This window comes from Budorcas taxicolor, chromosome 3 (genome assembly GCF_023091745.1).
Source record: "Budorcas taxicolor isolate Tak-1 chromosome 3, Takin1.1, whole genome shotgun sequence".
In the NCBI taxonomy this organism is placed as follows: Eukaryota; Metazoa; Chordata; class Mammalia; order Artiodactyla; family Bovidae; genus Budorcas; species Budorcas taxicolor.
This window is the reverse complement of record NC_068912.1, coordinates 26,264,596-26,291,474: the sequence shown is the minus strand read 5'-3', so window position 1 is coordinate 26,291,474 and position 26,879 is coordinate 26,264,596. Positions and strand designations below refer to the sequence as shown.

Sequence of the window (26,879 nt, the reverse complement as noted above, 5' to 3'; positions counted from 1 at the left end):
ATGATTTCACAACTAGTTAAATAGAGAACCACAAACTGGAAGGACTCCAGAGCCCCATCCAACGTCCAGCTCCTTCCTGTTATGTAGGAGGAACATTTGTGTTCAGGGATGTTGGGTCTGATGTGAACAGTTGGGATTGGAGGTATGAAAACTTAACTTGAAGAAATAGTGAAATAGGCCATGCCTTCATTTATTAAGAAGGTGTTGCTTTGTGTCATTGTGCCACCCTGCGAAATAGATCCATGGAATCCTGACATTCTATGGATTTGTTGTCTCTCAAAGGGCCCTCGTTCTCTGGCTGGTAGTTAACCTCAGTAGTGAAGCTTAAGCATTTTAGTAGGACAGGCACAGTAGATATATTTTGGTGCTCTGTGTGCAATCAGTTAAGTTAAAGATCTCACTGAATCTTAAGTCACTCACTTTGTGAGTCTTGTAGACAAGATTTGGTTATGTTTTTAAATATAATTTTGTTCTGACCTTTTTTTTTCCCATGTGGAAGGTAGTGTGTGTCAAGTAACTCTTGAAATTTGCTTAATTAAAGGGTTCACATTCTTTCCAGTCACTAAATCTGAAGTGAGCTCTTGGAAGAATGTATCCAAATTAGGATAAAATGGGAGCTCTAGCGCTCTTTAAATCTTTTATTATATCAAAAGAAGAATCTGGGAAAGTAGTTTGCTGTGTTCAAACCTACAGTTTTGTTTTGTTCTTTTTTCCCGTGCTCCATCTTTCCCCCTTTTGCTGTATTTCTTAAATTAATTTTTGAGTATGTTTAAAAAAAAAAGGCTTATATTCTGTTCTCAATTGATGTTAATTTTAACTTTTCCTCAAGCACAAAGTTTTTGAAAAACCTTGTGTTCAAATGTTATCCGAAGTTAAATACTTTAGGAATATGGACTGTTGTAATGAGAGCTTATTTTTCCTGTTTCTCAGTCTAGTTCTTTGCTTGGTGTTTCTTTGACTTTTTGGCTGAACCTTATGGAGTAGTTACTTCTAAAATTATTTCATACCATTCGTCTGTAACCAAATTAATTTGAAATTTTTGCCGTCATCTTCAACTTTTGTACTCTTTTCATTTGTTTCTTTTATTTTCTCCTTTGCTGTTTGTGACTTTGAGAAAAATCTGATGTGATCTGTGAAATACGTTGCTGAAAAATTAACACTGAAAGTACTGCTTTCCTTGAAAACCTTATTTCCCATGGTATTTATAATGATAAGTATTTTTTTTTAAAAAGATGCTAAGACTGACTTCAGAGTTCTTTGAAGCCACAAATTAACATTATTTAACTCTCTTATACTTATTTGTCATATACTTAATAGTTTCCTTTATATTTTAAATTGGTTTAAAAGTTAAGAAATGTGGCACATTCTAGTTTAAAAATGTTCACATAGAAAAATTCTGTTAAGTGGAGTTTAAATTTCAAATTTGAATGAAAATACATATATGTGCAATATGTGCATTTTTCCACATTTAAAAAATCTATTTAAATCTCTTAAAACAAGAACTCTTAAATTTATATAGCCGTAGAATACATATGCTTTTTGTTTTGTTGTACAAAACTGTTGGATTTCTGAGTTTGCAGTGAGAGATTGGTTGTTGAATTCTCTAAACAAGGTATGGCGAGTGAGCCATATCTTAGGTTTTGGGTAGTAAGAGTCTGGATGACAGATCATTTATGTGAGACACTTATTCACATCTGTTTGGTTCTTGAGTTTTGGAAAGCACGAATTGGACTAGAGTTCAGGTCTTGAGTGAAGTCACTCAGTCGTGTTCGACTCTTTGCGACCCCATAGACTGCAGCCTGCCAGGCTCCTCTGTCCATGGGATTTTCTAGGCAATAGTACTGGAGTAGATTGCCATTTATTATCTCTGAGCATATTTTATGTAGTAAATCAGTTTATTTTTATATTGATTGTCACCATATCTGAAAACAGTGTATAGTTATAAGTAATTTTTCTAATTTGAGCAACTAAATACATTCCAAATAATATATCATTCAAATAATCAAATTTCAATGTAAAATATGAAACATTAATGTATAAACATTAGTGGTGTTGTTCAGTGACTTGGTTGTGCCTAACTCTTTGCCACCCCATGGACTACAGCACCAGGCTTTTCTGTCCTTCACTGTCTCCCACAGTTTGCTCAAACTCATGTCCATTGAGTTGATGATGCCATCCAACCATCTCATCCTCTATCTGTTAAAATGCTGTCTTTCCGAATTAACATTAACATATTTAAAAGTAATTCAGGAAGATGTCATTTTAACAGATACATATGGTAACTAAGTTCATGCCTGTTTTGGATGTGGTCATAGGATCATCTTTCTTAGTTGAGAAAGTACAAATGATTTATCTTAATTTTGTGTGTGTGGAGAAGAGTGTAGGATAGAGGGATGAGGAGCCTTACTTTAATGGAGAAGTAATGGAAAATAAATCTTGGCCATTATTTCTTATTCACAGTATTTTACAGATACTTGTTGAATTGGCTTTTCTTAATTACTTAGTGTAGTAGTTTGGTGCTTAAGCTCTGGAGTCAGACTGCATGGATTCATACCCTACTTTGTCATTGATTAGATATGTGATTTGGAACAGATTTTCAAATTCTGTGTCTTAGTTGCTTCCTCTGGATTACAGATTGTTATATTGAACGAGATACAGTGCATGCAGAGTGCTCAGTGTAGTTCCTAGCATTTAGTAAATGCTCAGTAAATATTAACAATTATTATTAATAATTATATTTTGAGTATTTTAATTCTGAGTCTACTTACATGTACCTTTAAATATTGTACATGTTTCTGACAAGTTGGGTGCTGATTTATTTTTAAAGGTGCACCAGAACCTTATTATCTAAAGGAATATTTTATCATCAAATTATTTAGCAATAAATGTGTATCGCATGTCTGCTGTGTATTGGGCCCTGCTTTTATGGCACTTCCCACCTAGGGGGAGGGGTGGGAAGGGATGACAGACATTAAATGAACAAGTTATTTTTTGGGTGTGATGAGTGTTGCAAGATACATTCAGTGTTGTCAGAGCACATAATGACCTGAGTTAGCCTGTGGAGTGGGGGACAGGCAATGGAAGCAGGGAAGGCTTTTTGAGGAAACTGTTCAGAAACTTACAAGTAGGAGATTGCTAAGTCAGGTAGAGTTGTGGGGGAAAAAAGATCAAAGCAGAGAATATGCCATGTGTGAAAGCCCTAAGTAGTATTATTGTCAAACCCAAGTTCATGTGCCTGATGCACAATGAGGCCGAACAAACGTTAAGAGTTTGGAGTGGAGAAAAGTTTACTGCAAGGGCCAAGCAAAGAGGATGGGACAACTCATGCTCCAAAGACTCAAACCGCCCAGTAATTTTCAGGGAAGAGTTCTTATAGGCAAAAGTTCTGGAGAGAGGGCTGCAGGGTGTGTGACTTCCTCTTAATCTGTTGGTGGTGATAACAGGGTGGTGTTCTAGGAATCTGTCATCAGCCTTCTGATTCCAACCAATTAGGGTTGGAGCCAGAATATGCTTGTGTTCAGCCTGAAGATACTGTCTTCCACCTGGATGGAGGCCCTAGTTCCTGTCAGAACTGGGAGATATGTGTTATATTGTTAGGCACCTCCCTGATCACTGCTGTGTTGTGTCTTTCTGCTGTTCCCTCACTTCCCTGGTTAGTAACTGAATCTGCCCTGTGGACTTAGGAAAGGTCATGGAAGTGGAAAGCCTTTTTCCTACAAACGAGGAATGGGACACAGAAAAGGGTTTTATGCCCTGGAGGGCTGTGCAGGATCGTAGTTGGTTTCAGCATTGTTGAGGATCTGAGAAATACTCTGTGTGGCTAGTATGGCTCATATAGAGATTAGTGGTGTGGGGCTAGGTGAAGAGACTAGGTGAGGAGTCATATTCGGCTTCCTTATTGTTTGAAAAGTTTGAATGAGTTGCCAGCATTGACATATGAGGGAAATTTCACACAAAGTCTGGATTTCGAATTTCTCTTGAAAAAGTAGAGGATATAGCAACATCCAAGTCTGTATTTTCAGATGGCAGTGCTCAGCTGGATCCAGGCAGCTGCTGCTCCCTCTAGAGGGGCATTGGCTCCTCACTTTATGCCACAGTTAAGTTGCCAGATAAGTAAATTTAATGAATCAATATTTAACCTGGTTGTTGTTGAGTTCGGAATCCCTAGACAGAATTCTGTAGAGTTTTTAGTTAACTATTTTGATCTTAAGTACTGTGGGAAGTCATTGAAGAGTTTTCTTTGAAGCAAGGAACTGTCATGATCATTTAGTATTTAAACAATATAAACAATCACTTTGGTTGCAGTGTAAACACTGGGTTGGAGGGGAACAGGAGGAAATCAGTTAGGAGAGCATAGATCACAGAGAATATTGGCTTAGACCACAGTGGTGAAAGTGGAGGAGAGAAATTAGTGGAGAAAAGTACTTGATTCAAGAGACATTCAAACTGTTCAGTTACGTGGAAATTGGTGGTTGAATACGAAGTCTAAAGGAGGAGGAGGAGGTAGTCTCGCATAACTGTTTCTAAGTGACATGGTTATGGATTGCTAAGAAATATACACTATATTTAACTAATACTTTATGTAATTGATATTACATGAATTTAAGATAAAGTGTTTTCCTGAGAAAACCTGTGTGTTCCCTCCCATTATATGGTTCATAAATAATACAGAGTTTTCAAACAATATATACTTTCCAGATGATAACGACATAGAATGTATCATTTGATGTTCATGATACATGTTTAGCATCTGTGATTTTAGTCATGTTTAGCATCTGTGATTTTAAAGTAACCAAAATATTTAGCTAGTGGTTATAGTATACATGAAGTATTATAAATATACATGGATATACATAAAGTATCATGTTCATAATTTGTGTACATAACAAGCCTATCTAATAAGAATTTTACTTATTAATTTTCACTTTTGACACTGACTTGTTTTATATGTTGGCATTAATAAATGGGCTTTGTGTTTTTGTTTTTTGAAATGTTTATTTGAACTACCAATAAATTTCATCCTCCAGTCAAAATTTTGCAAGTATAAATTGAATTCTTGGGGTTGAGTGTATGTTAACTTGTGATAGTTTACTCAAAAGGAAAGATCTGGAGTCAGAAAGACTTAAAGTTGCATCTTGGTTTTACTATCTGTGTGACATTGTACTAGCATCACTTTAAACCTGTGTGCACAATATCGTAGTCACTAGTGTCATGTGGTTTTTGAACATGACATACGGCTAGTCCAGATTGTAGCATGCTGTAGTGAGAGTTCCTCAAGTTTTTCATGTTATGTTTGTATTTTTGGCTTGATTCACTTTTCTGTTGCAGGAGTAGAGATTTTATATCTCACCATTATGAGTGTAGCTTTCTTATTACCTTTCCTCATCTCATCTCCCATGCCTCCTTTCCCTGCATCCTGTTCTTTATTTAGGGTTCAGTGCTTCTGTTTTAGAAAGGTTGCACATTTATTTTATCCTGTAAGTCCGCTGGGTTTTTCCTTGTAATATATTTCCCTAATTGTCTTGTGGTTATTTTTCCTACTTCCCTTTTTTTTGGCTGTTGTTCGGTCACTCAGTTGTGTCTGACTTTCCGCGACCCCGTGGACTGCAGCATGCCAGGCTTCCCTGTCCATCACCAAATCCCTGATCTTGCTCAGACTTATGTTCATTGAGTTGGTAATGCCATCCAACCATCTTGTCTCCTTCTTCTGCCTTCAATCTTTCCCAGCATTAGGGTCTTCTCTAATGAATCGGCTCTTCACATCAGGTGGCCAAAGTATTGGAGCTTCAGCATCAGTCCTTCCAGTGAGTATTCAGGACTGATTTTCTATAGGATTGACTGGTTGAATCTCCTTGCAGTCCAAGGGACTCTCAAGAATCTTCTCCAACACTGCAGTTCAAAAGCAGCAATTCTTGAGCGTCCGCCTTCTTTATGGTCCAACTCTCACATCCATACGTGACTACTGGAAAAACTTTAGCTTTGACTATTTGGACCTTTGTTGGCAAAGTAATGTCTCTGCTTTTTAATATGCTGTCTAGGTTTGACATAGCTTTGCTTTCAAGGAGCAAAGGTCTTTTAATTTCATGGCTGCAGTCACCATCTGCAGTGATTTTGGAGCCCAAGAAAATAGTCTGTCACTGTTTCCATTGTTTCCCCATGTATTTGCCATGAAATGATGGGACTGGGTGCCATGATCTTCATTTTTTAATTGTTGAGTTATAAGCCAGCTTTTTCATTTTTCTCTTTCACTTTCATCAAGAGGCTCTTTAGTTCCTCTTTGCTTTCTGTCATAAGGGGTGGCGTATCTGCATATCTAAGGTTATTGACATTTCTCTCAGCAGTCTTAATTCCAGCTTCTGCTTTATCCAGCCTGGCATTTCACATGATGTACTCTGCATATACGTTAAATAAGCAAGGTGACAATATATAGCCTTGACATATTCTTTTCCCACTTTGGAACCAGTCTGTTGTTCCGTGTCCTGTTCTTACTGTTGCTTCTTGAGCTGCATACGGGTTTCTCAGGAGACAGGTCAGGTGGTCTGTTATTCCCATCTCTTGAAGAATTTTCCACAGTTTGTCGTGATCCACACAGTCAAAGGCTTTAGCATAGTCAATGAAGCAGAAGTAGATGTTCTTATGGAATTCTCTTGGTTTTTCTGTGATCCAACAGATGTTGGCAATTTGATCTCTGGTTCTTCTGTCTTTCCTAATTCCAGCTTGAACATGTGGAAGTTCATGGTTCACGTACTGTTGAACCCTGTCTTGGATAATTTTGAGCATTACTTTACTAGCGTGTGAGATGAATGCAATTGTGTGGTAATTTGAACATTCTTTGGCAGTGCCTTTCTTTGGGATTGCAGTGAATTCTGACCTTTCCCAGTCCTGTGGCCAGTGGCTGGGTTTTCTATATTTGCTGGCATATTGAATGTAGCACTTCAACAGCATCCAGCATCATCTCTTAGGATTTAAAGTAGCTCAGCTGGAATTCCATCACCTCCACTAGCTTTGTAGTGATGCTTCCTAAGGCCCACTTCCCTTTACTCAGATGTGAATAAAGTAAGATCAGATTATACCTGACATTTATCAATAATCTGTGGTATATATGTCTTTGATGCTTTTTTTTTTTTTTGGATCTGCTTATATATTAAGTGAATACCTGTTTGAGCTCCATAGTTGGAGGACAGAGTGATTTATATAGCTTTCAGTCTATTTTATTCTGTTCTAGTATCTTTAGTCCTCTCAACTTGTAGCACTAGAGTAGATTTTACAATTTTGGGTACAGTTGACATCATAGACAGCTACGGAGATTCTCTTACCAGCTAGAATACAGTGTTTCATCCTGCTTCCCCTATTCTCCAGCAGTTCTCTGATATAGCCTAGCTAGTTAGATAATAAGGAAAGAATTGGGAAGATACTGTGGGGAAGGCAAGTTGAACAGTGCTCTGATGACATGAAGGTTTCTATCCCATTTTATGATTAGGTCTCTGAGATAAGTTACAGTTGGGGCAGTGTAGTTTGGACATTTTTTGTTTAATGAGTAAGATATGGTTATAAGTTACTGAAGAATTCTTCCACATTCTGACATAATGGCTCTTATTTCTTTGATAGCCTGAGTTTTATTCTTTTCTACATCTTTCATAAGTATTAATAGTAATTTGGAAGAGACTATTTTAGGGCTGCTTACTAGATGACATTTGTGTACTCTTATTTAGAGTCTAATTTTGATCTTAAGCAAAGTGACAGTGACTTTGCTTTTACATTATAAAATCACTGCTATAAAATCAGTATGTTTTTCATTTTTCTGAGAAATGAAAAAAGAACTAGTATGGTATGATTAAAATGCAGAATGCCAAGGTGTAAGTCCTGATTTTCATGGTGGTCAGCATGTACTAGAAATTGCTTGCTGTTCAGTGCCCCAGAAGTTGAATGTTAATAAGTAAGCATTATTTATTAGATGAAGTTAAATGTTTTAAGGAAATAAAATTTGTTCAAATATAGTTTATTTGCTTTAAGCTGTAATGATCATTCCAAAATTTCTTTTGGGTTTTATAACAAGTGTTTTAGGGTTATAAAATGTTTATTTACTCTTATTTATTAATATTTCTTTTGATTTTTCTTACTAATGGATCAAACATACAATCTCAGAATATTCCTTCCATATTATGAATATTTACATAGACTTATGTAGCTTATTTAATATGTAGTCTAAGATTTGATTTTGTCATCATTATTTAGTATTATAAATCTGTGCTTGAATTACTTTGATTTGCATTTAATCTTATTTTGTAATAGTGCTCTCTGATCTATAGGTTTTTGGTTAATATTAATTTACCCATTAACATCTTAGATTGCCAATACCCAAGAATGAGTGACTTTCACTTTCACAGACAAATTTATTCCTTTACTTTTCCTGCCTTTGGGTAGTCTTTTTCCCATGTACTTTTATGTTTCTCATATATTGTCTTGATTGCATATTTACAGTCATTTGCTTACTTGTTGCTCCCAACAGAACATGGTTACCTTGTGAACAGATGATTGTCTTTTAATTATTTTTATCTCTCCAATGCTTAATGTTCATTTTACCCTTAATGAAAGTATATATATATTTAAAAAATTGAATTATAGTTGATTTACAGTGTTGTGTTAGTTTCTGGTGTACAGCAAAGTGGCTCAGTTTTTTATATATTCTTTTCTACTATGGTTTATTACAGTATATTGAACATAGGTCCCTGTGCTAGACAGTAGGGCCATTTTGTTTATCTACTTTATATATATAGTAGTTTATATCTGCTAATCCCAAACTTCTAATTTATCCCTTCCTCACCTACTTTCCCCTTTGGTAAGGGTAAGTTTGGAAAACCATGTCTGTGAGTCTGTTTGATACATAAGTTCATTTGTATCATATTTTAGATTCCACATATAAGTGATATATCTTTCTCTTTCTGACTTACTTCACTTGGTATGATAATCTCTAGGTCCATCCATATTGCTGCAAATGGCATTATTTCACTCTCTATTTTATGGTTTGGTAATACTCCACTTTTCCAATGAGTCAACTCTTCTCACAAGGTGGCCAGAGTACTGGAGTTTCAGCTTTAGCATCATTCCTTCCAAAGAAATCCCAGGGCTGATCTCCTTCAGAATGGACTGGTTGGATCTCCTTGCAGTCCAAGGGACTCTCAAGAGTCTTCTCCAACACCACAGTTCAAAAGCATCAATTGGGGGCAGGAGGAGAAGGGGACGACAGAGGATGAGATGTCTGGATAGCATCACTAACTCGATGGACGTGAGTCTGAGTGAACTCCGGGAGTTGGTGATGGACAGGGAGGCCTGGCGTGCTGCGATTCATGGGGTTGCAAAGAGTCGGACACGACTGAGCGACTGAACTGAACTGAATACTCCACTATGTAAATATACCACATCTTTTTTATCCATTCATCTTTTGATGGACAGTTTAGGTTGGTTCCATGTTTGGCTGTTGCAAACAGTGTTATTGTGAACATAGGGGTGCGTGTATCTTTTCAAGTTGGAGTTTCATATATGCCTAGGAATGGGATTGCTGAGTCATACGGCCCCTCTAGTTTTTTAAGGAACGTCCAAACTGTTCTTCATAATGGCTGCATCAGTTTGCATACCCACTGACAGGGTGGGAAGTTTCCCTTTTCTCTCTTTACAGCATTTGTTATTTGTAGATTTTTAAATGATGGCCATTCTGAGCAGTTTGAAGTGATACATCATTGTAGTTTTGATTTGCATTTCTCTAATAATTAGTGATGTTGGGCGTTTTTTCATGTCTGTTGGCATCTGTATGTCTTTTGGAGAAATGTCTGTTTAGGTCATCAACCCATTTTTTGATTGGGTTGTTACATTCTGAGTTATATGTATATTTTGATATTGAAGCCCTTGTCCATTGCATCATATGCAAATAATTTTCCCTAGTCATTAGGTAGTCTTTTTGTTTTGTTGAAGGTTTCCTTTGCTCTGCAAAAGTTTGTTAGTTTGGTTGAGTCCCACTTATTTTTGCTTTTATTTCGATCTCCTTGGGAGACTGACTTAAGAAAACTTTGGTACAATTTATGTCAGAAAATGCTTTGCCTGTGTCCTTTTATAGGAGTTTTATGGTGTTATGTGTTATGTTTAAGTCTTTAAGCCATTTTGAGTTTGTATGGTGTGAAGATGTGTTCAAATTTCATTGATTTACATGCAGTTGTACATCTTTTCCAGTATCGCTTCCTGAAGAGACTATCATCTCTGTTGTATTTTCTTGTCTCCTTTGTTGAAAATTAATTGACCAGAGGTGTGTGGATTTATTTCTGGGCTTTCTATTTTGTTCCATTGATCCATATTGTCTGTTTTTTGTGCCAATACCATGCTTTTTCCCACCTTTTTGGCCACACCACCTGGCATGTGGGATCTTAGTTCCCCAACCAGGGATTGAACCCTGTCACGGCAGTAAAAGCACTGAGTCCTAACCACTGGACTGCCAGGAAATTTCCAATACCACACTGTTTTGATTGCTATGGTTTTGTAGTATTGTCGGAAGTCTAGGAGACTTATGCCTCCAGCTTTATTCTTTTTCCTCATGATTGCCTTGGTAATTCTGAGTTTTCCATGGTTCCATAAAGATTTTAGGATTCTTTGTTCTAGTTCCATGAAAAAGTCATGGATAATTTGATAGGGACCGTATTAAATCTGTAGATTGCTTTGGGTTGTATGGCCATTTTAACAGTACTAATTCTTCCAGTCCAAAAGCATGGGATAGTTTTCCATTTTTTTAAATCATCTTCAGTTTCCTTTATCAATGTTTTATAGTTCTCAGCATATAAATCTTTCTCCAGTTTGGTCAGGCTTATTCCTAAGTGTGTATATATATATATATGCAATTTTAAAAGGTATTGCTTTTTACTTTTCTGATATTTCATTGTTAGTTTAAAGAAACTGATTTCTATATATTAATATTGCATCCTGTTCCCTTGCTGAATTTATTAGTGCTAGTAGTTTTATTGTTGAGTCTTTAAGATTTTCTGTATACAGTATCATCTCATCTGCATATGATGAGAATTTTACCTGTTCTCTTCCAAGGGATACCTTTGTTTTTATTGTCTGATTGCTATGACTAGGACTTCTGATACTAGAAGTGGGCATCTTTGTTTTACCCTGGATTTTAGCAGGAAGGCTTTCAGCTTTTCACTTGAATATTAACTGTAGATTTGTCATAGAAGAAAGAGTTAGTAACTCGGTCATGTCTGACTCTTTGTGGCCCCATGGTCTATCCATGGAATTCTCCAGACAAGAATACTGGAGTGAGTTGCCATTTCCTTCTCCAGGGGATCTTCCTGACCCAGGGATCAAACCCAGGTCTCCTGCACTGCAAGCAGATTCTTTACCATCTGAGCTACCAGGGAAGTCTAGATTTGTCATAAATATATTGAGAATGTTGAGAATGTATCTCAACATAATAAATGCTATTTAAATTTGTCATAAATAGCATTTATTATGTTGAGATAATTCTGTTTTTTTAAAAATAAATTTATTTATTTTAATTGGAGGTTAATTACGTTACAATATTGTATTGGTTTTGCCATATATCAACATGAATCCACCACAGGTATACACGTGTTCCCCATCCTGAACCTACCTCCCTCCTCCCTCCTCATACCATCCCTCTGGGTCATCTCAGTGCACCAGCGCCAAGCATCCAGTATCATGCATCAAACCTGGACTAGCTATTCGTTTCATATATGATATTATACATGTTTCAGTGCCATTCTCCCAAATCATCCCACCCTCGCCCTCTCCCACAGAGTCCAAAAGACTGTTCTATACATCTGTGTCTCTTTTGCTGCCTCGCATACAGGGTTATCATTACCATCTTTCTAAATTCCATATATATGTGTTACTATACTGTATTGGTGTTTTTCTTTCTGGCTTGCTTCACTCTGTATAATAGGCTCCAGTTTCATCCACCTCACTAGAACTGATTCAAATGTATTCTTTTTAATGGCTGGGTAATACTCCATTGTGTATATGTACCACAGCTTTCTTATCCATTCATCTGCTGATAGACATCTAGGTTGCTTCCATATCCTGGCTATTATAAACAGTGCTGCGATGAACATTGGGGTACATGTGTCTCTTTCAGTTCTGGTTTCCTTGGTGCGTATGCCAAGCAGTGGGATTGCTGGGTCATAAGGCATTTCTATTTCCAGTTTTTTAAGGAATCTCCACACTGTTCTCCATAGTGGCTGTACTAGTTTGCATTCCCACCAACAGTGTAAGAGGGTTCCCTTTTCTCCACACCCTCTCCAGCATATATTGCTTGTAGACTTTTGGATAGCAGCCATTCTGACTGGCGTGAAATGGTACCTCATTGTGGTTTTGATTTGCATTTCACTGATAATAAGTGATGTTGAGCATCTTTTCATGTGTTTGTTAGCCATCTGTAGTCTTCTTTAGAGAAATGTCTATTTAGTTCTTTGGCCCATTTTTTGATTGGGTTGTTTATTTTTCTGGAATTAAGCTGCAGGAGTTGCTTGTATAATTTTGAGATTAGTTGTTTGTCAGTTGCTTCATTTGCTATTATTTTCTCCCATTCGGAAGGCTGTTTTTCACCTTGCTTATAGTTTCCTTTGTTGTGCAGAAGCTTTTAAGTTTAATTAGGTCCCATTTGTTTACTTTGCTTTTATTTCCAATATTCTGGGAGGTGGGTCATAGAGGATCCTGCTGTGATGTATGTCGGAGAGTGTTTTGCCTATATTCTCCTCTAGGAGTTTTATAGTTTCTGGTCTTATGTTTAGATCTTTAATCCATTTTGAGTTTATTTTTGTGTATGGTGTTAGAAAGTGTTCTAGTTTCATTCTTTTACAAGTGGTTGACCAGTTTTCCCAGCACCACTTGTTAAAGAGATTGTCTTTTCTCCATTATATATTCTTGCCTCCTTTGTCAAAGATAAGTTGTCCAGAGGTGCATAGATTTGTCTCCGGGCTTTCTGTTTTGTTCCATTGATCTATATTTCTGTCTTTGTGCCAGTACCATACTGTCTTGATGACTGTGGCTTTGTAGTAGAGCCTGAAGTCAGGCAGGTTGATTCCTCCAGTTCCATTCTTCTTTCTCAAGATTGCTTTGGCTATTCGACGTTTTTTGTATTTCCATACAAATTGTGAAATTATTTGTCCTAGTTCTGTGAAAAATACCATTGGTAGCTTGATAGGGATTGCATTGAATCTATATACTGCTTTGGGTGGTATACTCATTTTCACTATATTGATTCTTCTGATCTATGAACATGGTATATTTCTCCATCTATTAGTGTCCTCTTTGATTTCTTTCACCAGTGTTTTATAGTTTTCTATATATAGGTCTTTAGCTTCTTTAGGTAGGTATATTCCTAAGTATTTTATTCTTTTCATTGCAATGGTGAATGGAATTGTTTCCTTAATTTCTCTTTCTATTTTCTCATTATTAGTGTATAGGAATGCAAGGGATTTCTGTGTGTTGATTTTATATCCTGCCACTTCACTATATTCATTGATTAGCTCTACTAATGTTCTGGTGGAGTCTTTAGGGCTTTCTATGTAGAGGATCATGTTATCTGCAAACAGTGAGAGTTTTACTTCTTCTTTCCAACTTGGATTCCTTTTATTTCTTTTTCTGCTCTGATTGCTGTGGCCAAAACTTCCAAAACTATGTTGAATAGTAGCAGTGAGAGTGGGCACCCTTGTCTTGTTCCTGACTTTAGGGGAAATGCTTTCAGTTTTTCACCATTGAGGATAATGTTTGCTATGGGTTTGTCATATATAGCTTTTAATATGTTGAGGTATGTTCCTTCTATTCCTGTTTTCTGGAGAGTTTTTATCATAAATGGATGTTGAATTTTGTCAAAGGCCTTCTCTGCATCTATTGAGATAATCATATGGCTTTTATTTTTCAATTTGTTAATGTGGTGAATTACATTGATTGATTTGCGGATATTGAAGAATCCTTGCATCCCTGGGATAAAGCCCACTTGGTCATGGTGTATGATCTTTTTAATGTGTTGTTGGATTCTGATTGCTAGAATTTTGTTGAGGATTTTTGCATCTATGTTCATCAGTGATATTGGCCTGTAGTTTTATTTTGAGTGTGGCATCTTTGTCATGTTTTGGTATTAGGGTGATGGTGGCCTCATAGAATGAGTTTGGAAGTTTACCTTTCTCTGCAATTTTCTGGAAGAGTTTGAGTAGAATAGGTGTTAGCTCTTCTCTAAATTTTTGGTGGACTTCAGCTGTGAAGCCGTCTGGACCAGGGCTTTTGTTTGCTGGAAGATTTCTGATTACAGTTTCAATTTCCGTGCTTGTGATGGGTCTGTTAAGATTTTCTATTTCTTCCTGGTTCAGTTTTGGAAAGTTGTAGCTTTCTAAGAATTTGTCCATTTCTTCCACATTGTCCATTTTATTGGCATATAATTGCTGATAGTAGTCTCTTAGGATCCTTCATATTTCTGTGCTGTCTGTTGTGATCTCTCCATTTTCATTTCTAATTTTATTGATTTGATTTTTCTCTCTTTGTTTCTTGATGAGTCTGTCTAATGGTTTGTCAATTTTATTTATGCTTTCAAAGAACCAGCTTTTGGCTTTGTTGAGTTTTGCTATGGTCTCTTTTGTTTCTTTTGCCATTATTTCTGCCCTAATTTTTAAGATCTCTTTCCTTCTACTAACCCTGGTGTTCTCCATTTCTTCCTTTTCTAGTTGCTTTAGGTGTAGAGTTAGGTTATTTATTTGACTTTTTTCTTGTTTCTTGAGGTATGCCTGTATTGCTATGAACTTTCCCCTCAGCACTGCTTTTACAGTGTCCCACAGGTTTTGGGTTTTTGTGTTTTCATTTTCATTCGTTTCTATGCATATTTTGGTTTCCTTTTGATTTCTTCTGTGATTTGTTGGTTATTCAGCAGTGTGTTGTTCAGCCTCCGTATGGTGGAATTTGTAATAGTTTTTCTCCTGTAATTGAGATCTAATCTTATTGCATTGTGGTCAGAAAAGATGCTTGGAATGATTTCAGTTTTTTGAATTTACCAAGGCTAGATTTATGGCCCAGGATGTGATCTATCCTGGAGAAGGTTCCATGAGCACTTGAGAAAAAGGTGAAATTCATTGTTTTGGGGTGAAATGTCCTATAGATATCAATTAGGTCTAATTGGTCTATTGTATCATTTAAAGTTTGTGTTTCCTTGTTAATTTTCTGTTTAGTTGATCTGTCCATAGGTGTGAGTGGGGTATTAAAGTCTCCCACTATTATTGTGTTCTTATTAATTTCCCCTTTCATACTTGTTAGCATTTGTCTTACGTATTGTGGTGCTCCTATGTTGGGTGCATATATATTTATAATTGTTATATCTTCTTCTTGGATTGATCTTTTGATCATTATGTAGTGTCCTTCTTTGTCTCTTTTCACAGCCTTTGTTTTAAAGTCTATTTTATCGGATATGAGTATTGCTACTCCTGCTTTCTTTTGGTCTCTGTTTGCATGGAACATCTTTTTCCAGCCCTTCACTTTCAGTCTGTATGTGTCCCTTGTTTTGAGGTGGGTCTCTTGTAGACAACATATATAGGGGTCTTGTTTTTGTATCCATTCAGCCAGTCTTTCTCTTTTGGTTGGGGCATTCAACCCATTTACATTTAAGGTAATTATTGATAAGTATGATCCCTTTGCCATTTACTTTATTGTTTTGGGTTCGAGTTTATACACCCTTTTTGTGTTTCCTGTCTAGAGAATATCCTTTAGCATTTATTGGAGAGCTGGTTTGGTGGTGCTGAATTCTCTCAGCTTTTGCTTGTCTGTAAAGCTTTTGATTTCTCCTTCATATTTGAGTGAGATCCTTGCTGGGTACAGTAATCTGGGCTGTAGGTTATTTTCTTTCATCACTTTATGTCTTGCCATTCCCTCCTGGCCTGAAGAGTTTCTATTGAAAGATCAGCTGTTATCCTTATGGGAATCCCCTTGTGTGTTATTTGTTGTTTTTCCCTTGCTGCTTTTAATATTTGTTCTTTGTGTTTGACCTTTGTTGATTTGATGAATATGTGTCTCACGGTTTTTTGCCTTGGGTTTATCCTGTTTGGGACTCCCTGGGTTTCTTGGACTTGGATGATTATTTCCTTCCCCATTTTAGGGAAGTTTTCAACTATTATCTCAAGTATTTTCTCATGGTCTTCCTTTTTGTCTTCTTCTGGGACTCCTATAATTCAAATGTTGGAGCGTTTCATATTGTCCTGTAGAACTCTGAGATTGTCCTCATTTCTTTTAATTCGTTTTTCTTTTTTCCTCTCTGATTCATTTATTTCTACCATTCTATCTTCTATTTCACTAATCCTATCTTCTGCCTCCTTTATTCTACTGTTGGTTCCCTCCAGAGTGTTTTTGATCTCATTTATTGCATTATTCATTATATATTGACTCTCTTTTATTTCTTTAGGTTCTTGTTAAACCTTTCTTGCATCTTCTCAATCCTTGTCTCCAGGCTATTTTTCTGTGATTCCATTTTGATTTCAAGATTTTGGATCATTTTCACTATCATTGTTTGGAATTCTTTATCAGGTAGATTTGGGCTTCCTTGGTGGCTCAGAGGTTAAAGTGTCTGCCTCCAATGCGGGAGATCCGGGTTCGATCCCTGGGTCAGGAAGATCCCCTGGAGAATCTTGCCTGGAGAATCCCTTGAACGGAGAAGCCTAGTTGGTTACAGTCCACGAGGTCGCAAAGAGTCGGGCACGACTAAGTGACTTCACCTGCCTATCTCTTCCTCTTTTGTTTGGTTTGGTGGGCATTTATCCTGTTCCTTTACCTGCTGGGTATTCCTCTGTCTCTTCATCTTGTTTATATTGATGTGTTTGTGGTGGCATTTTGGTATTCTGATTTTGTGGAATTCTCTTTATTGTGGAGTTTCCTTGCTGTGGGTCGGGTTGTACAAGTGGCTTGTAAAGGTTTCTTGGTTAGGGAAGCTTGTGTTGGTGTTCTGGTGGGTGGAGCTGGATTTCTTCTCTCTGGAGTGCAATGAAGTGTCCAGTAATTAGTTATGAGATGTCAGTCGTTTTGGAGTAACTTTCAGCAGCCTGTATATTGGAGCTCAGGGGTTGTGTTCTTGTGTTGCTGGAGAATTTGCGTGGTATGTCTTGCTCTGGAACTTGTTGGCCCTTGGGTGGTGCTTGGTTTCAGTGTAGGTATGGAGGGTTTGATGAGCTCCTGTCAATTAATGTTCCCTGGTGTCAGGAGTTCTCTGGTGTTCTCAGGGTTTGGACTTAAGCCTACTGCTTCTGGTTTTCAGTCTTATTTTTACAATAGTCTCAACCCTTCTCCTTCTATACAGCACCGTTAATAAAAACATCTAGGTTAAAGATGAAAAGTTTCTCCACAGTGAGGGACACCCAGAGAGGTTCATAGAGTTACATGGAGAAGAGAAGAGGGAGGAGGGAGTTAGAGGTGACCCGAATGAGATAAGGTGGAATCAATAGAGGAGAGAGCAAGCTAGCCAGTAATCACTTCCTTATGTGCACTCCACAACTGGACCGCTCAGAGATGTTCATGGAGTTATACAGGAAAGAGAAGAGGGAGGAAGGAGACAGAGGTGGCCAGGAGGATAAAAGGGGGGAATCAAAAGGAGCGAGACAGATCCAGCCAGTAATCAGTTCCCTAAGTGTTCTCCACCGTCTGGGACACACAGAAATTCACAGAGTTGGGTAGAGAAGAGAAGGGGTAGGGAGGAGACACAGGTAACCTGGTGGAGAAAAAGGAGAGTCCAAAGGGGGAGAGAGCAGTCAAGCCAGTAATCTTGCTCCCAAGTAAAGATGGGTACTGAGGATTGGGTTCTTAAAGGTACAGAATTGATAACAAATACCAAGAAGCAAAGATTAAAGATCTAGAGTAGAGTTTGGAATTTCAAAAATGCAATATTAAAGAAAAGAAGAAAAAAAAAGAAAGAAAAAAAAAACAAGGTCACAAAAATTATAAAATATATATATATATGAAGTTTGCTTTTAAAAAATAGTGTCTTTTTTTTTTGCAAAGTAATAGTAGGTTATAAAAGTGAAAATTAAAGGAGTAATAGAGGACTTAAAAATTTTTTTTAATTGAAAAAAAAGAATGATCCTAAAAATAGTAAAAATATATCTAGAACTTTCTCTGGTGGTGTTGTGGGTATTGTGGGGTCAATTCATTTTCGGATAGTTCCTAGGTCCGGCTTATATTTCTCAAGATCTAAGGCCCCTTCCTATGTAGTCGGTACTAACGACAGGATTTTAATCTATTGTACCTGTCAGTTCCAAGGCGGTTCCCTCTGTTTTAGCTTCTTCTGTTTGCTGGTCTCTTCAGTGTCTGATTTAGGCCCTGATACAAAGGGGACGGTGGTGGACACTTTTTTTTAGGCTCACTTGTTCAGTCGCGCTGTGGGGAGGGAGGGACGCTGCAAACAAATAACACTGGCGTGTGCTCACAGTGCCTCAGCTACACTGGGCCTGCCCCTGCTTACAGCGTGTGTACCCTCCCTGCCCACACTGCTCAGGCTATAGGCTGCTCCACCGGGAACCCTCTGAGGTCGGCCCTGGGTTGCATGCACCTCCCAGGTCTAAGCCACTCAGGTTCAGGCACTAGGGTAGTCCTCAGAGGCACAGACTCGGTTGGGCCTGCGTTTTGTGCCCTTCCCACGTCCGAGCAGCTCAGGTGATGAGGTGTTTGGTGAGTATGGTCGCTGCAACTTATCGCCTCCCATGATCCTGCCACTCGGTTTTCTGGGTGTACAACCGGCGCACCTTCTCAGGAGGATGTTGACCGTCCAGAACCCCAAGAAGTCTTAGTTAGCAAAGAAGCCTGCTTACAGGTTTGTAGATAATGTCTCTCTGGGGCTACGATTGCCCCCTTCCAGCTCTGGCTGCCTGTCACCGGAGGGGATGTTCTGCAGCCAGCTATCTCTGTTCAGTCCATTGTTCTGTGTTCGGGCCTGGCAGTGTCTTAGGTTAGGGCTGGGTTTTCATGTGGTAGTTATCATCCAGTCTTGTTTGCTAGCCCAAGTTAGTTGGCTCAGTTTGCCCTCAGGGCATTCAGGCCAGATCCTTACTGTAAGCACTGCAGCCCACGCCTCCCTGCCCAGCCCCCCACTTGCTAGTGGCGGGTGCAGGCGTCTGTGCTGCTTCTCCACTGGGGGAGTTACCGTTGGGCTCATATATCTGTGGGTTTTAATTATTTATTTATTTTTCCTCCCTGTTATGTTGCCCTCTGTGCTTCCAGGGCTCACCACAGACTCGGCAGTGAGAGTGTTTCTGGTGTTTGGAAACTTCCCTCTTTTTAAGACTCCCTTTCCGGGACTGAGCTCCGTTCCTACCTCTTTTGTCTCTTTTTTTGTCTTTTATATTTTTTCCTACCTCCTTTCGAAGACAATGGGCTGCTTTTCTGGGTGCCTGATGCCCTCTGCCAGCATCCAGAAGTTGTTTCGTGGAATTTACTCAGTGTTTAAAGGTTCTTTTGATGAATTTGTGGGGGGAAAAGTGGTCTCCCCGTTCTATTCCTCTGCCATTTTAGGACCACCCCCCAGAAATCGAGATACGTTCTCTTTATATTCATTTTGGTAAGATTTTTTATTCATAAATGGATGTTGAATTTAACAAATGCTTCTTCTGCATCTGTTGAGATGACCATGTGATTTTTGTCTTTTCTTTTATTGATGTGGTGTATCACATTGTTTGATTTGTGTATTTTGAACCATCCTCGTGACCCTGGGATGAATCCAGTGTATGGGGTATGATCTTTTCTATGTCTTACTGAATTTGGTTTGCTAATATTTTGTTGAGAATTTTTGCATCTATATTCATCAAAGGTACTGTCCTGTAGTAGTTTTTTTTGGCGTTGCTTTGTCAGGTTTTGGTATCAGGGTGATGATGGTGGCCACATAGAATGACTTTGGGAGTGTTTCCTTCTCTTCAGTCAAGAAGTAGAGAAGGATCAGTATAAGTTCTTCTTTGTATGTTTGGTAGAATTCCCCATTGAAGCCATCTAGAATAGTATGTTTCTTAAATAAATAATGTCCATGGCAAGGTGACAAATTCTGCAAAAGGAGATATAAACAATGTAAGACAATATTGAGAGATAAGATGCAAAAGTAGGATGAATAATGTCTTAAAGTGAGGACAGTGTTTAATAAAGGCCCTTTATTAAAAATAATTAAAAAAAACTTGCAAATTATTCACTTTGGCCCTCTCTAGAAAATACTTATCCATAAACATGTATCTAAGTTATTTTGCATGCCCTTACATTGATTTTTTCCTTCTTTAGGAAAAAAAGAGAAAATAATAGAGAATATGTGATGAATATTTTCACATATTTAGCATTTATTCTTTACATTAGACCTGCAAGTTAGGTATTACTAACCTTATTTTTACAGATATAATGATCATGACAGTGTTGGAAAGTTGGTATCACAGAAGCTAAACATCTATATGAAATCTATAGTACATGGTAAACATTAATTTAATTGATTAACTGAGCAAATGTTATGTTTACTATTGTTTGAAAGTTATGAAAAGTATTTAAATTATGGTTTAGGCTGGCTAGGTGAATCATTTTGCTCTTTTATTTTTCATAACTGTGCATATTCTGTCAGAAAAGTTTATTTAGATTACCATTAAATTTTTGCTGGAAATTTTTCCTTTTAGAACTCAGTTAAAATGAAGCATGGATGGAGATTTATATACAGATTGGCTTATAGGATTTATTATAAAGGGAAAATCTCCTTTAAAGGCATTCATTCCAATATCTATCTTGGAATTTTATGTAGTCCAGAAAGAAGACATCATTGTATATTTAAAAGGGCATTGGGCTCAGTGTTAACAGGCAGGGGCTCTAGTTTCAGTGTTGTCCTTACTTATTGGATGTATTTCTTTGAGCCATTTAACTTCTTTGTGCCTTGTTTATGAAATGAAGGAATTGATTGAACCTTCAAAGATTTCTTCCAGCTCATGCATATGAAATACCAGTAATTGTATGAAGTGGGGATGGAAGAATGTGTAGTAATTTAGTTCAAGGCATGACAGATACTTTGAAAATAAAGTGCATTCTAAGTAGGAATTAGAGTCATATAAAAATTAAGGTTTGAAAAATAATTTTATAAATGTCTGTTCATTTATAGATATTATGGTTATTTTTATAATGAAATATGTGCCAGTTTAAAGAGTGTAAATGACTGAAATGGTGTTTTTATGCATTATTTCACATAAGTTTCTAGCTTCCCTGGTGGCTCAGAGGTTAAATCGTCTGCCTGCAATGTGGGAGACCTGGGTTCGATCCCTGGATGGGGAAGATCCCCTGGAGAAGGAAATGGCAACGCACTCCAGTATTCTTGCCTGGAAAATCCCATGGACAGAGGAGCCTGGTGGGCTACAGTCCATGGGGTCGCAAAGAGTCGGACACGACTGAGCAAGTGACTTAACTAGCTAACTCACATAAGTTTAAAAGTATAACTTACTGAACATTTTTTTACACCAGCCTGAAGATAATAGGTATATTTACAAAAGTATTTCCAGGTGTCATTTTTGAGCTCAGTTAACAGTTACATATAAAGTTTTATATAACTGTTTAATTTGTTACATGAAACTTTAGGATAGATTCTGTGGAAAAAAAGAGTTCTTGAAAATTCAGGCCTCAGACTCTGTAGGGCTCTTATTACCCCAGTACAGAATTCTCTTTAAGATAATAATTTCCTAACCTTAATGTGGAAAGATGCCATTGAAAGTGTCCATTCTTTTGCCTTCCATATCAGTAGGAACTTTAGAGATAAGTTATATAGTTTTAAAAAAGAAAGGATATGATGTAATCTGGTGCAAAGAACATCTGGTGCAAAGAACGTGTGTCTCGTTTTTCTTTTTACTTTTTGACATTTACACATTCATGATAACAACCTCTATTACTTGTGCAGATCTCTTGGCCTCTCCATAGTGATAACACATTCATTTATTCATCAAGTGGTTTTTCTTGAGTATTTAGGATGCACTAAACATTATACTCGGAGAAGGCAGTGGCACCCCACTCCAGTACTCTTGCCTGGAAAATCCCATGGACGCAGGAGCCTGGTGGGCTGCAGTCCATGGGGTCACTGAGAGTCGGACACGACTGAGCAACTTCACTTTCACTCTTCACTTTCATGCATTGGAGAAGGAAATGGCAACCCATTCCAGTGTTCTTGCCTTGAGAATCCCAGGGATGGGGGAGCCTGGTGGGCTGCTGTATATGGGGTCGCACAGAGTTGGACATGACTGAAGCGACTTAGCAGCAGCAGCAAGTATTAAACTAAGTATGGGGGTTCAGTTCAGTTCAGTTGCTCAGTCGTGTCTACTCTGTGTGACCCCATGAATTGCAGCATGCCAGCCCTCCCTCTCCATCACCAACTCCTGGAGTTCACTCAGATTCACGTCCATCGAGTCAGTGATGCCATCCAGCCATCTCATCCTCTGTTGTCCCCTTCTCCTCCTGCCCCCAATCCCTCCCAGCATCAGAGTCTTTTCCAATGAGTCAACTCTTCGCATGAGGTGGCCAAAATACTGGGGTTTCAGCTTTAGCATCATTCCTTCCAAAGAAATCCCAGGGCTGATCTCCTTCAGAATGGACTGGTTGGATCTCCTTGCAGTCCAAGGGACTCTGAAGAGTCTTCTCCAACACCACAGTTCAAAAGCATCAATTCTTCGGCACTCAGCCTTCTTCACAGTCCGACTCTCACATCCATACATGACTACTGGAAAAACCATAGCCTTGACTAGAAGGCCCTTTGTTGGCAAAGTAATGTCTCTGCTTTTGAATATGCTATCTAGGTTGGTCATAACTTTCCTTCGAAGGAGTAAGTGTCTTAATTTCCTGGCTGCAATCACCATCTGCAGTGATTTTGGAGCCCCCAGAAATAAAGTCTGACACTGTTTCCACAGTTTCCCCATCTATTTCCCTTGAAGTGATGGGACCGGATGCCATGATCTTCGTTTTCTGAATGTTGAGCTTTAAGCCTACTTTTTTACTCTCCTCTTTCACTTTCATCAAGAGGCTTTTTAGTTCCTCTTCACTTTCTGCCATAAGGGTGGTGTCATCTGCATATCTGAGGTTATTGATATTTCTCCCGGCAATCTTGATTCCAGCTTGTGTTTCTTCCAGCCCAGTGTTTCTCATGATGTACTCTGCATATAAGTTAAATAAACAGGGTGACAGTATACAGCCTTGACGTACTCCTTTTCCTATTTGGAACCAGTCTGTTGTTCCATGTCCAGTTCTAGCTGTTGCTTCCTGACGTGCACACAGGTTTCTCAAGAGGCAGGTCAGCTGGTCTGGTATTCCCATCTCTTGAAGAATTTTCCCCAGTTTGTTGTGATCCACACAGTCAAAGGGTTTGGCATAGTCAATAAAGCAGAAGTATTGGGGTTATTGGAGAATATTATAGAAGATAAAGTTTTAGTTGGACACTATTGAAAATGTTCAACCTGAGATTGAAATCTTAACATTGTCTTCAAGCATAAATTATCTCTGAAATCAGATTCTAGGGATCTTAGGATGCTTTTTCACTTAGGTGAGGCTCAGGTATGCATTTAGGTCATTGGTATTTTTTGAGAGTTTAGAGAAGTTGTTGTCTTTTTTCCTTTCTTTTTTCTCCTAATAAACATTTGTGTCATTGATTTATGCATTTATGGCATATGCACTGGTTTATCTGGAAGTGAGGTGCAGTGTTCTGAAGCATTTTTCAGTAAGGAACCAGACCCTGTCATCTAAAAAAGTATGCCAATCATTGTGCTAAATTGGGCTCTCATACAATTATATATCTTCAGGTATCTAAAACTATTTATATATCGCTGTATAGAGTTATATTCATAAGTTTATTTAAAATGTTTCTGTATGTACATGACTTCTTCCATTACTTTGCAGTAAGGTGGCATCTGATATAAAGTTTATATCTTTTTGGTGTGTATAATAAATATAAATTATTTTTCTATTAATTTGTGATACTGTTAATCAACATTTACCTTTTCATGAGTTAGGTTTTTTTCCTCTACTTAAAAAGATTGTTTATATCAAGGGGCAGTGTATATTGAGCAGGATGGTTCCAGCTGCACTTACACTGTTGGTGAAGGTGTAACATAATAGGATTTTTGTAATGAACAATTTAGTAATCAATTAATTTACTAAATACCAACCAATTTAAAGTACATATTCTTTGAGATAGAAATTCTTCTAAGAACTTATCCTAGTAAATCTTTACATCAGTGCACAAAGAAATGTTTAAGAATGTCTCTGGAAGCTGTAACAGGACATATGTGAATGATCCAAATGTCTGTCCTCAGGGAATTGATTAAATAAAAAATCATGTATCCCAAGGATTTCTCTGGTGGTCTGGTGGCTGGGACTCTGTGCTCCCAGTGCGGAGGCCCAGGGTTTCATCCCTGGCCAGGGAACTATAATAGATCCCACATGCTGTAGTGAAGAGTTCACATGCTACAACTAAAAAATTCTGAGTGCTGCAACTAAGATCCAGCAACCCCAATAAGCAAATAGACAAATACTAAAAAAAAATTAAAAATATAATAAAAGATGATGTATCCCAGAGTATACAGAGTTCTTTTTTTCTTTAAACCCCCATGGATCTTTCTGATTACTCCCCAAAGTAACCACCATTTGAAGTCTCATAGTATGTTTTGATATCAGGTATAAGTCCTCTCATTCTTTTTTGTTTGTTATAAGCATACATAAAAGTCTTTTAACAGCTAACATTGTCACTGTATCCACTGTTTCAGATCTTAAGATTTTTCTGTTTTAGCTGAAGATTACCCTTCTTGAGGTAAACCTCTATTCTGAGTTTGATACTGTCTTTCTCAATACATGGTTTTATGCTTATGCTTCATATATATTGATATGTTATATATACAAACAGTTGTAAAATATATAATTATATTCTGCATGCTCTTAAACATTGTATATTTCCTTCAGCAAATTTTTTTAATTCAACATTTTAAAAATGATTTATATGTATTATCATATCAGATATATCATCATATTGGACTCTGGTTCAGTTATTCACCTAGATATTCTATTGTATGATTAAACCTCAGATTATTTATATATGTTCCTGTTGATAAATCTTTTTTATGTTAATTCCATATTCTAACTGCAAAAGCATTCTTGTCCATGTGTACTTGGGCACACGTGTTTTTTTCTCCAAGGTAAAAGCTTCCGTTCAGTCGCTCAGTCGTGTCTGACTCTGTGACCCCATGAATCGCAGCACGCCAGGCCTCCCTGTCTGTCACCAGCTCCTGGAGCTCACTCCAGTTGTAATTTATATGCATCATTGACTGCATGTTAGTCTCTAAAGGGCTTGTACCAATTTACCTCCCACTTGCATCTTTGTAAACCATGGCTTTGTTAAATTTTAGAAATCTTTAGGAATTTGATACAAATTTTAGTTTTTATTTCTTGATTACTAGTAAGACGGAATTTTTAAAAAACATATTTATTGGTTGCTTGAGTTTCCTAGTCTTTGAGTTGCTTGTTCACTTTTTTGGCCAATTTTTCTTTGAGCTTGTTCTTTTTCTTCTTCATTTGTAGGAATTATTTATATATTCTAGATGAATTCTTCATTACTTATATGCGTTAAAGATAAATTCTTGCAGTGGATGTCTGATTTTCATGCTTTGTTTATTTTTATACTCCAGTTTTATAAAAGTTTTAAATTTTAATGCAATTGATAATATTTTCCTTTATGATATTTTGCTTTTTGGATTTTTATGTAGTTGGTGTTGCTCAGTCATGTCCAACTCTTTGTGACCCCATGGACTGCAGCATGCCAGGCTTCCCTGTCCTTCATCATCTCCCAGAGCGTGCTCAAACTCATATCCATTGAGTCAATGATGCCATCCAACCATCTCATTGATAATAATTTTTCATATTATTATCTTTGTTTCTGGTTTCTCTATGTCCTTCTCTATATTTGTTTAACTAGCATAGCATGCTGTTTAAATAATAGAAACCAACCTGACTGCATAGCAGGAGGTAAGGAGCTGGCGAGCAAGTGAAGCTTCATCTGGGACTCCCTATTGCTTTTTGCATTGCCACCTGAACCATCCTTCCCCTTCACCCCTGTACCGCCCCAGTCCATGGAAAAATTGTCTTCCATGTAACTGGTCCCTGATGCCAAAAAGATTGGGGACTGCATTTAAGAGGCTGCCTTTGCTCCATCGTGTATTCTTGCCTCTTTTGTCAAAGATAAGGTACCCATAGGTATGTGGGCTTATCTCTGGGCTTTAAGTCTTGTTCCTTTGGTCTATATTTCTGTTTCTGTGTCAAAATACAATATTGTCTTGATGACTGTAGCTTCAGTATACCCTGAAGTCAGAAAGATTGATTCCTGCAGCTCTGTTTTTCATCTCAAGAATGCTTTGGGTATTAGGAGTCTTCTGTGTTTACATCAGGTATTCTCTTTTCAATTAAGAATTCTTTAATGGCTTGTTTTGTCCTTCAGTTGCAAAACAAACTTTATTCATGGTTGAGCTTTTCTTCTCTGGCTTTCTTACCATGCCCAGTCTGCTCTACTCTACTGCACCTTCTCCACTCTGCACACTAGACTTCAGTGGCCATACCAACTTATTTCCTAACTGGTAGATTGTGTTGCTTCTTCTCTGTACACTATCACTTCTATCTGCTGCTGCTAAGTCGCTTCAGTCGTGTCCGACTCTGTGCGACCCCATAGACGGCAGCTCACCAGGCTCCTCTGTTCCTGGGGTTCTCCAGGCAGGAATACTGGAGTGGGTTGCCATTTCCTTCTCCAATCCATGAAAGTGAAAAGTGAAAGTAAAGTCACTCAGTCATGCTGGACTCTTAGCGACCCCACGGACTGCAGCCTA

At 37.8% G+C, this 26,879-nt stretch overlaps 1 protein-coding gene across 1 annotated transcript in view; it reads left to right on the top strand.

The window, feature by feature from the left end:
• The window catches only part of MAN1A2 (mannosidase alpha class 1A member 2), a 152,093-nt gene that overhangs the window by 423 nt on the left and 124,791 nt on the right, over positions 1 to 26,879 (top strand). The gene's annotated exons all lie outside the window — the stretch shown is intronic.